Source organism: Suncus etruscus, chromosome 14 (genome assembly GCF_024139225.1).
Source record: "Suncus etruscus isolate mSunEtr1 chromosome 14, mSunEtr1.pri.cur, whole genome shotgun sequence".
Classification (NCBI taxonomy): Eukaryota; Metazoa; Chordata; class Mammalia; order Eulipotyphla; family Soricidae; genus Suncus; species Suncus etruscus.
In genome coordinates this window covers 10748646-10757619 of record NC_064861.1, presented here as the reverse complement: position 1 = coordinate 10757619, position 8974 = coordinate 10748646, and the positions used below count along the sequence as shown (strand labels likewise).

The 8974-nt window shown below is 40.1% G+C and overlaps 1 non-coding gene across 1 annotated transcript; it reads right to left on the bottom strand.

Annotated features, from left to right (window-relative positions):
* Positions 1–273: 273 nt before the first annotated feature.
* On the bottom strand, positions 274–394 carry LOC126028850 (U4atac minor spliceosomal RNA). The gene has a single exon (XR_007502548.1). It is a non-coding gene; the product is annotated as a U4atac minor spliceosomal RNA (small nuclear RNA).
* Positions 395–8974: the final 8580 nt, after the last annotated feature.

Sequence of the window (8974 nt, the reverse complement as noted above, 5' to 3'; positions counted from 1 at the left end):
CTCGAGGAAGCATATGAGATGTCGGAGATTGATACCAGGTCAACCACATGCAAGGCAAACGTCCTATCCACTGTGCTTTCCTTTAGATCCTACAAATTGGAATTCTTTTATTTTTTTAAGGCGTTTTGGGATGTAGCTAATTTAGTGTTCTAGCAACAAAACGAGTAACAGGATATAGTGCCACCTACTGGCAAAAGGAACACAGGGCACCTCGTTATTCTTGCCAAGAGCTACTTTTAACTTACATGCTGTAGAAAAGAGGGGTTCATCATATTTTCCAAAAATTGTACCAAGATAAAGCAAAGTTCTGATGCTCATGTGTTGCTTAGGCGTTAGAGTACTGCCCTCACTGGATGTTCACTGGACAGTTATGCAACTCCAAGAAAAGGATAATATGGAATTCTTAAAAAGTATGACTATTTGCACACTTTAAAAATTGTTTTCAGGGGGTCCGGAGAGATAGCACAGCGGTTGGTGTTTGCCTTAGACGCAGAAGGACTGTGCTTCAAATCCTGGCATCCCATATGGTCCCCTGAGCCTGCCAGGAGCGATTTCTGAGCGTAGAGCCAGGAGTAACTCCTGAGTGCTGCCGGGTGTGACCCCAAAACCAAAATAAATAAATAAATAAATAAATAAATAAATAAATTCTTTTCAGGAAAACAGCCTTTGAGATTGCTTCTCGTGATTCCCATCTCTTGGTGTTCACACATGGATTTTTAGAATCTCCCCACCCTACCATCCCCAAAGATCTTCATGTCCCCCAGCCCTTGTTCGAAGGATCAGGTGGGAATCTCCTGCTGAAGACACTTAAACATTCTGAGTGATGGGTCATTACTTCGAAGCTAACGGCATGAAAGATTGCAGCTTCCCTTTTCCTTTTCCTTTCTTCTTTCTTCAGTCTCCTAGCCCCATGACTTGCAAAGAGAAACGAGGGACCGCATTTTAACTGGCCTCCGAGATGACCCTGGCATGGAACCCCGTCCCAGGGAAAGAAGAAAGGCTCTGAAGTCCAGCAATAGTCATTTCCAGGAGCAAATTATCATTTGGGCTATTCGAAGAAATACCATGCCCATAGGTAAAGTGAAAAATGAGATTCCTCTAGTTTTTCTATGGGAATTTTTACTACTTTTCTGTTTACCAAAATAATAGCATTAACAAGTAATAGATATTTTAATTGTAAATATTATCGTATATCTATGATAATATGTACTGTCTGGAATGGAAATTAAATTTAAAGCAGTAAAACTTACTTTGACCGCTAGATGACGCCATAATGCCAGCGAACAGGCCATATAAGTTTTGTTCAAAGCAAGTTGTTTTAGGTAAATGTGGAGAAAAATACATAATTTAAAGATTAGTTGAAATTGTTCTAGCCATGACTATCCACTGACTCCAAGCCACTTCTGTTAATATTTCAAAGAAAAATCACAATATTATCCCAAAGATTATTGAAATTATTGGAAGTATTCCTCATATTACTTTATATTTAGCAAATAAACATTCAGAATGAGTCTAGTCTCTTTCGGCACTGACAAGGGATGGGTCCATTTTGCATTGTTTTGAGTTTCCTGGTCAGTTAGAGCAGCATTTCTCAATCGGACCCATGCATTCCCCCCAGGATATATCAAGAGGATCAGGGTGAAAGTTATGTAAATGTGGATCAAGCACAGGACAAGGAGGCCAACTAGCAGAACAGGTGATCAGGGGGATTCGGGAAAGGAATCAAGGTTTGAAGGAGAGGCTATTTTAGAAAATGACTTGGAGGAGAGTGCTCAGTGATTGAACCTCTTGCTATGTTCTGCAAATGAAGGAAACCGGCTTGATTCCTTGATTCTTGGAACTCACTTACATGGCTGCAATAGAGTTCTAACTGCAGTGGCACCTACATTACTGACCTCCAGAGAACCTCCACTTCTTCCTGTTATGGCTATGCCTGCTCTGGTTGTTGCCCTGGAAATCTCAACTAGCTGTTGACACCTGATCTTCCAGAACACTGACCCGAGAACAGGTCTGCTGATGGCTGAGGTCCTTCTGTTTGCTGGCCACCTATTGCCGTCTGTAAAATTATGGACACTTGTAAAATCACGTTTTCCTCCCCCCCAGTCTTGTTTGTTCTTCCTATTTTCACTAATTTTTGATACTACTAGACTCAAAAGACTAAATTTTTCACTCACTTCATCAAGTTCTCAAACGTCACTCTGAATAGATCTATAAAAATCCCTTTCATTTTCCATGAGACCTTTTGTTACTTGTCCAGTTCTGTGCCTGTCTTTTCTTGACTTTAATTGAACTCTCTGGAGACTGGTAGACTTTGTCTTTTGTTGGATCTTGTATCACCCATTGTCTTGATAAACAAATGGATGTGCCTTCAGGCTTACCTCTGGTCATCTTGGATCTATGAAAAATTCATGCATATGAGATCAGAAAGAGGTTTGATGGTTTTGTTTGGTTGGCTTTTGTTGTTGTTTTGTTTTGTTTGGGGACTGCACCTTGCAGTGCTAAGGGGTTACTCCTGGTTCTGTGCTCAGAAATCACTCCTGGCAGTCTCAAAGGACCATATGAGATGCTGGGAACAAACCTGGGCTGGCCACATGCAAGGCAAATGCCCTACCTTCTGTGCTAGGACTCAGCGGACCCAGAGACAGAAATTTGTTGAGAGATGTGTGAGCCCTAAACTTTCTGTATGTTTCTTGGTGACAAGTTTATAATAATCAATCATGCCTCCTGGATTCTCGTCAAAAAAAAAAATTTTTTTTTTAAATTTTGGGCCACACTCGGTGAAGATCAGGGGTTACTACTGGCTATGTGTTCAGAAATCGCTCCTGGCTTGAGGGACCATATGGGATACCAGGGATCCAACCGAAGTTCATCCTGGGCTAGCTCGAGCAAGGCAACTGCCCTACCACTGTGCTATCACTCTGGCCCAAATCATTTTTTTGGAGTGAGTGGGTCAAACCCAGCAGTGCTCAGGGGCTACTCCTGGCTCTGTGCTCAGAAATCGCTCCTGGCAGGCTCAGGGACTATATGGGATGCTGGGATTCGTACCGAGGTCCATCCTGTATTGGCCACTTGCAAGGCAAATACCTTACCTCTGTGCTATCGCTCCGGCCCTCTCCTCAAATTCTTCAGAGCTCAGAAGAAATACTACCGGCAGCAAGACCACATTAAATATCTGATTTATATCCAGGAATAGATAAGGGAGCAAATAGTCAGGTAATACAGGAATAGTCAGATAAGAAACACATGGTGTGGGGAAAGGGTGCAGACCTACCCTCAAATCTCCCCATGTTTTCCAGCCCAGAAGCATTTGGGGAATGGCTCCTACGAATGGTCAGATCCCAGGTTTGACTTCCAGTGAGGTCATCCTCGCCTCCCGACTTTGACATTTCCTTTTTGGTTATTCTCTGAGGTAGCATTCTCAGATCATTATGTTCTCTCTAGGGACAAAACTAAGGTATTTGCAAATGCAGGATATGTGCCTCTGGCCTCAAGACTCTCTTCCTCTAAGGAGAGAGGATTTCATATTTCACCTCAAATGTAGCTGGCGTATACTTACAGCCTGGAGAAGCAACCTATTTTAATGGTCATTGCCTTGAGTAATCTCTCCCTTAGATAAAAGATATCTGCAGAAAGATATCTGCTTGGAGATAATGTGGGAAGAATTCCTTTCTTGTGTGTACTACCTCCAGATTTTCAGAGGCAACCTCAAGAATGAGGTTTTAAGGTAAGCAGTTTAAGAATTTGAAAGCATCATGTTCAAGTGAATGAACAATTAAGTATTGAATGAAAGAAAATAAACTTGACTGAAAAAAGATGTGACATTTTAAAAAGCATAACTTTTTAAAAAGCGTAAGTAACATTCTAGATACATTCTTATAAGTTGATGATATATATCCTCTCTACCAATTATATGTAGGCATTTAGAAATTATTTATAAATAATTTATTTATTTATAATTTATTTATAAATAATTATTATAAATAATATTTATAATATAAGCTTAGCAGAAATAAGAAACAAAATTAACCGATCCAGGATGAACCAGGGTTAGATTCCTGGCATCTCATATTGTTCCCTGAGCCTGCCAGGAGCAATTTGTGAGTGAAGAGCCAAAAGTAACCCCTAAGTGCTGCTGGGTAGGCCCAACAGCAAAAAATAAAAGAAAAAGAAAGAAACAAAATTAGGGGCTAAAGCAATAGCACAGTGGGTAGGGCATTTGCCTTGCATGTCACTGACCTGAGTTCGATCCACAGCATCCAATGTGGTCCCCCAAGCCTGCCAGGAGTAATTTCTGAGTGCAAAGCCAGGAATAACCCCTCAGTGCCACTAGGTGTGGCAAAAAAAGTGAAGGAAGGAGAGGGAAAACAGAAGAGGGTAAGAAAGGTAAAGGAAGAGAAGTGTGGGGGAGGAAAGAAGAAAAAGAGGAACAAGAAGGGAAGAAATATCTCCAAGAAACTCTAAGATTGCTGGTGGACAACCACACTTAGATGCTGCCCTGACTGGGAGTGAAAATGGGAACTCCTAGGACTTAGGAAAATTATTTGAGAACTTTATAAGCATACAGAAAATCATTGCTCAAATACTATATGTGCATTAGAAGAAACATTTAACATCTTCCATCTACTTTTGGGTGGAGGGTTGGGCCTCACCTGGCTCTGCACTCAGGAGTCACTCCCAAGGGACTCAGGGGACCATATAGGATATTAGGAATAAAACCTGGGTTGGCTGCATGCAAGGCAAACACCCTACCTGCTATACTATAGCTCTGGCCCCAAATTTTTAGTTAATCATGTCAGTTTCAGGTACACAGATGAATGAAATAGAATTTAGCGTGAAGAGAATTAGGATGAATTATGGTTTTTATTGTTGAGCATGTTCAAATATAAATCAAAGGTTTTTTCCTCTGGAAGTAATAGCCTCCAGATAAAGGGTAAGTTATTTTGAACCCAAGAACTTAGAAATCCACTTATCACATATGCTCTTTAGCTCCACTTAATTGTGACTCATGTGCTGAAACAAACACTCATTGGTTTTAATGTTGGCATTAAGTGATTAACAAACTTGTTGAGAAAGAAAAACACATGAATAAAGATGTGTTTGTTGCCATGACTTTCCAACTACAGATGTTGGTTGTAAAGGAGTCCTATAAAGTTGATTTAGAAAGCAAAGGAAAAAAGTTGTGTTATGAGGATTAAGAAATTGTATATGTGGGGGCTGGAGCCAGGGGCTCTTGTTTTGGTCAACCCAGAGTTGAGCCTCAGTATCAATAGGGTCCCCTGAGTCTGTCAGGAGTAATTCCTGAGGACAGACCCAGCACTTATTTATAAGATTTTCTCAGGATATATTTTGCAGTAAGCACAAAATTTGGGTTTTTTTTGTTTGTTTGTTTGTTTTTGTTTTGGGGCCACACCTGGCGTTGCTCAGGGGTTACTCCTGGCTGTCTGCTCAGAAATAGCTCCTGGCAGGCACGGGGGACCAGGACACAGGGATTCGAACCAACCACCTTTGGTCCTGGATCGGCTGCTTGCAAGGCAAACGCGGCTGTGCTATCTCTCCGGGCCCCAAGCACAAAATTTTTAATCTCAAAAAGTGTAGCATCATAAAAGTATGTGTTCTTACAAAGGCATTAGAGCAAAATCTACCCAACCAGGGTACCGGGACTATGCGAAAAGGGCCAAAGGTGAAAATAACATAAATGGCGGGGCCACAGTGTGAGATTAGGGCAGTATTTCTCAATTATTTTCTCTCATGCCTCCCTAGGAAGAAGAAAACATTTTTCGCGCCCTCCCGCACGACTGTAAATAGTGTCTTTATTTAAAAAAAAAAAAAAAAAAAAAAAAAAAAAAAAAAAAACAAAGAAAAACTTTAACCTGTAAAAGAAAAATATATAAAAAAAATTTTGAGCTGATTTTTTCATCAGAGGTAATGTCTAGATTAATGGCTACAATTGAGCACATTTTGCAATGCATAGCTTTTCGAAGCGGGGTTTGAAGCAGGACACAGCAACTCTCAGCTCCAGAGACATACAGAGACATAAACACGGGGCTTAGGTTGTTACGACAGTGTTTGCCGAGGTTAAACGCGCCCCTCTTTACCGAGCCTCATGCCCCCTCTGGGGGGCGCACCCCACTATTTCAGAAGCACTGGATTAGGGAGACTGACCAGTAGGATAGGAGCAGGAAGGAAAAAGGATTGAAACAAAGCTGAGAAATGCTGCATTAGATTCAGCAAAGGTTTCTCATAATAAGATTGTTTTAGAAAATGCATATGTGAAAAAGCATGTTTCTGTATTTAAAAAGATGTTTACATAATAAAATGTGACTTTGAACATATCCTATGACATATAATAAACCAAAAATACTAATTTCATGTTTCATAAGACATACATATGAATACTTGATATAATGTTATTATCACAGATGGTAATATATAAATATTATATTAAAAAAATAAAAGAAGCATATCCTTAGATCTTCTCCCTGTAGAAATGAGAGACAGCTTCATGTTTTGAGTTAACTCTAATAAGGAATGCATGCTGTCTGATTCCATTTCAAGCCATTTCTCATTTGTAGTCAACTATTATTAATAAATCTCTCATCTCTTTCCTGTCACACCCCACTCAGAAGAGGCACACACCACAAGGTAGAGTGCCCTCCTGAGAAAGAAATTATCTGCCAAAAAGGCCCGCTTAGTGTAGTCAAAATCACTTGACCCTTTGCGTGGATTATTTGGACATAATTTCATAAGGGCTGTAACTATTTCTCTCTTTATTTTAAACCTTTATTAAAAATCAGGCCTTAGTAAATTCTTTCTACTAGAACAGCAATCAATCCAGCCAAAAGTCTCCCACTGTCAAAACTACCTTGGTGCCAAGAACTGGTTTTTCAACTTAGCTCATGAGTGAAGTAATTTTCACTTTTTGCTCTGTTTACCCAAAACAGAGTAATTTTCAGGTTTTCTCTGTTTACTCAATACGAAGCAATTTTCAGTTTTCCTCTGTAATATCCAGTGTTTCCCCGAAACTCTGAAACAGTCCACCTGTAAATTACCTTTTCCTTCTGTTTTACCCAAAACAAGTGAACCCAAAACAAACTGGCCTTTTCACCTTCAGTTTCAACTCTCTTATATGCTAATTTAAGCTAGAGTCCTTCATTCTTTTCCCAGCCTCTTTGATGTCTAGAATTTGCATCTGCCTTCCAAGTCTCTAACCTTTAAAAACACCTAGCTCAAAAAATAAATTTGTCTCCGTTTCTGTAAACGAGAGTCCCCATGCAATCTGCGTGGTTTCATTCATTTCTACAACATATTTTCCGTCGTTCGCCATCCGTGTACCCACTCTCTCCCCGCGGTTTTTTTCCCGAAAATCCACGAAGGATCTGTTTGCAGGCGCTGGCGTCTAGCGGACAGGTTTGGCTCACAGCACTTTCCACTCGAGATCAACTCATTAATTGACTAATCAAATCACAAGTCTTAAATGTAATTTGTAGGAAGAAATGCCGCCATCTCTGAACTCCAGAATCCTAAGGATTTGATGGAAAGGCAGAGATATTATTTAATCATTCTAACATGGGTGATTATTTTTCTTTTGATTAAAGAAGAAGCATCTAGAAACTCAAGAGCCAAAGGGTAAGATGTTGCCTTAGGCTCAACCTTACCTAATTAAGAAATTGTTGAGCCCAATTATATCTAATTGGTAGTGATGTGAGTATTGTCAGTGGTTAAATGAGGCAGTGAAATTCTTTTTCTTCGGCCACCATATTTAATAAATTGTCACTAAAAAAATCAAAGTCATATTTCTTTAAAAATGGTAAAATAGATCATGTAATCTCCTTTAAAAATTCCAAGGCTCCCAAAGTTTCAAAATTATGCATTGACTTTTTACTTTTAGGTCAGGTTATCCATACAGATAATACATTCGATTGGGTTGTGAGTGCATTGACATGATCTCAGATATGCTTAACCTTCCATGAAAGAGGCTGATTAGACTGTTACATCAGAAACTTAAGGCTGTCTTCTTTTCAACCAAACAGTGCCAGAAAAAAGTAAGCCAATGATGGCCTTGGAGTTTACTTGCTAATAAATATTCATCTTTAGTTTTTCATTTTGGGCCGCACTTGATGATGCTCAGGGATTATTCCTGGCTCTTTACACACGAATCACTCCTCACAATGCTTGAGGAACTAACAACATGGGATGTTAAGAATAGAACCCCGATTGGCAGCACGCAAGACAAGCGCCCTCTATTCACTGTATTTTCCCTCTGGCCTCCAAATCTGTAACATTTGGTGACTTAATTAACTGACTCCAGTGTTTTGTTCTATTTTTATGTCTTTATTTGTTTGTTTGGGGGCCACATCTGGTGGTGAGTAGGACTTACTCCTGGCTCTGTGTTCAGAAATCACTCCTGGAAGACTTGAGGAATGTCAGGGATTTAGCCTGAGTCAGCTGCATGCAAGTCAAGCTGCCTACCTTACCCACTGTGCTATCTCTCTGGCCCCAGCCTTGATCTTTGAAGTCAATTTTCAAGAGAGCTGATTAGAAACACAGACTCAAAGGCTATACAGGTCTACTGTATCAAGAGCTTAACTTTAAGGGGTAACCAGGTAATTAGTTTGAATATTTAAAGGTTGACTGGAATCTCTCTAAAAACATCGTTGTGATTCTTAAGATGAGCAGTTCTCTGCTCTATATGCATGTGAGTTAGCCAGAGAGTTTCCCCAGATCCCTATCCCAGGATCAGATCACAGCTCCAGCACCACCAGAATATCTGCAGAAGAATCTGTCATTCGTGCTCTAGGGGATTCTAATGTTCAGTCAATGTGGAATTCTGTGGGCACCTGCAAATCTTGAGGTGAGTCTTTCGAATCTATTTCTGTCCACATTGACACCAGTACCTGGACTCTGTGAAGTGGTCAGTAATGGGAGTCTGGATCTAAGATGCAAAATCTCAAACAAGTTACAAATGTTGCTGTTC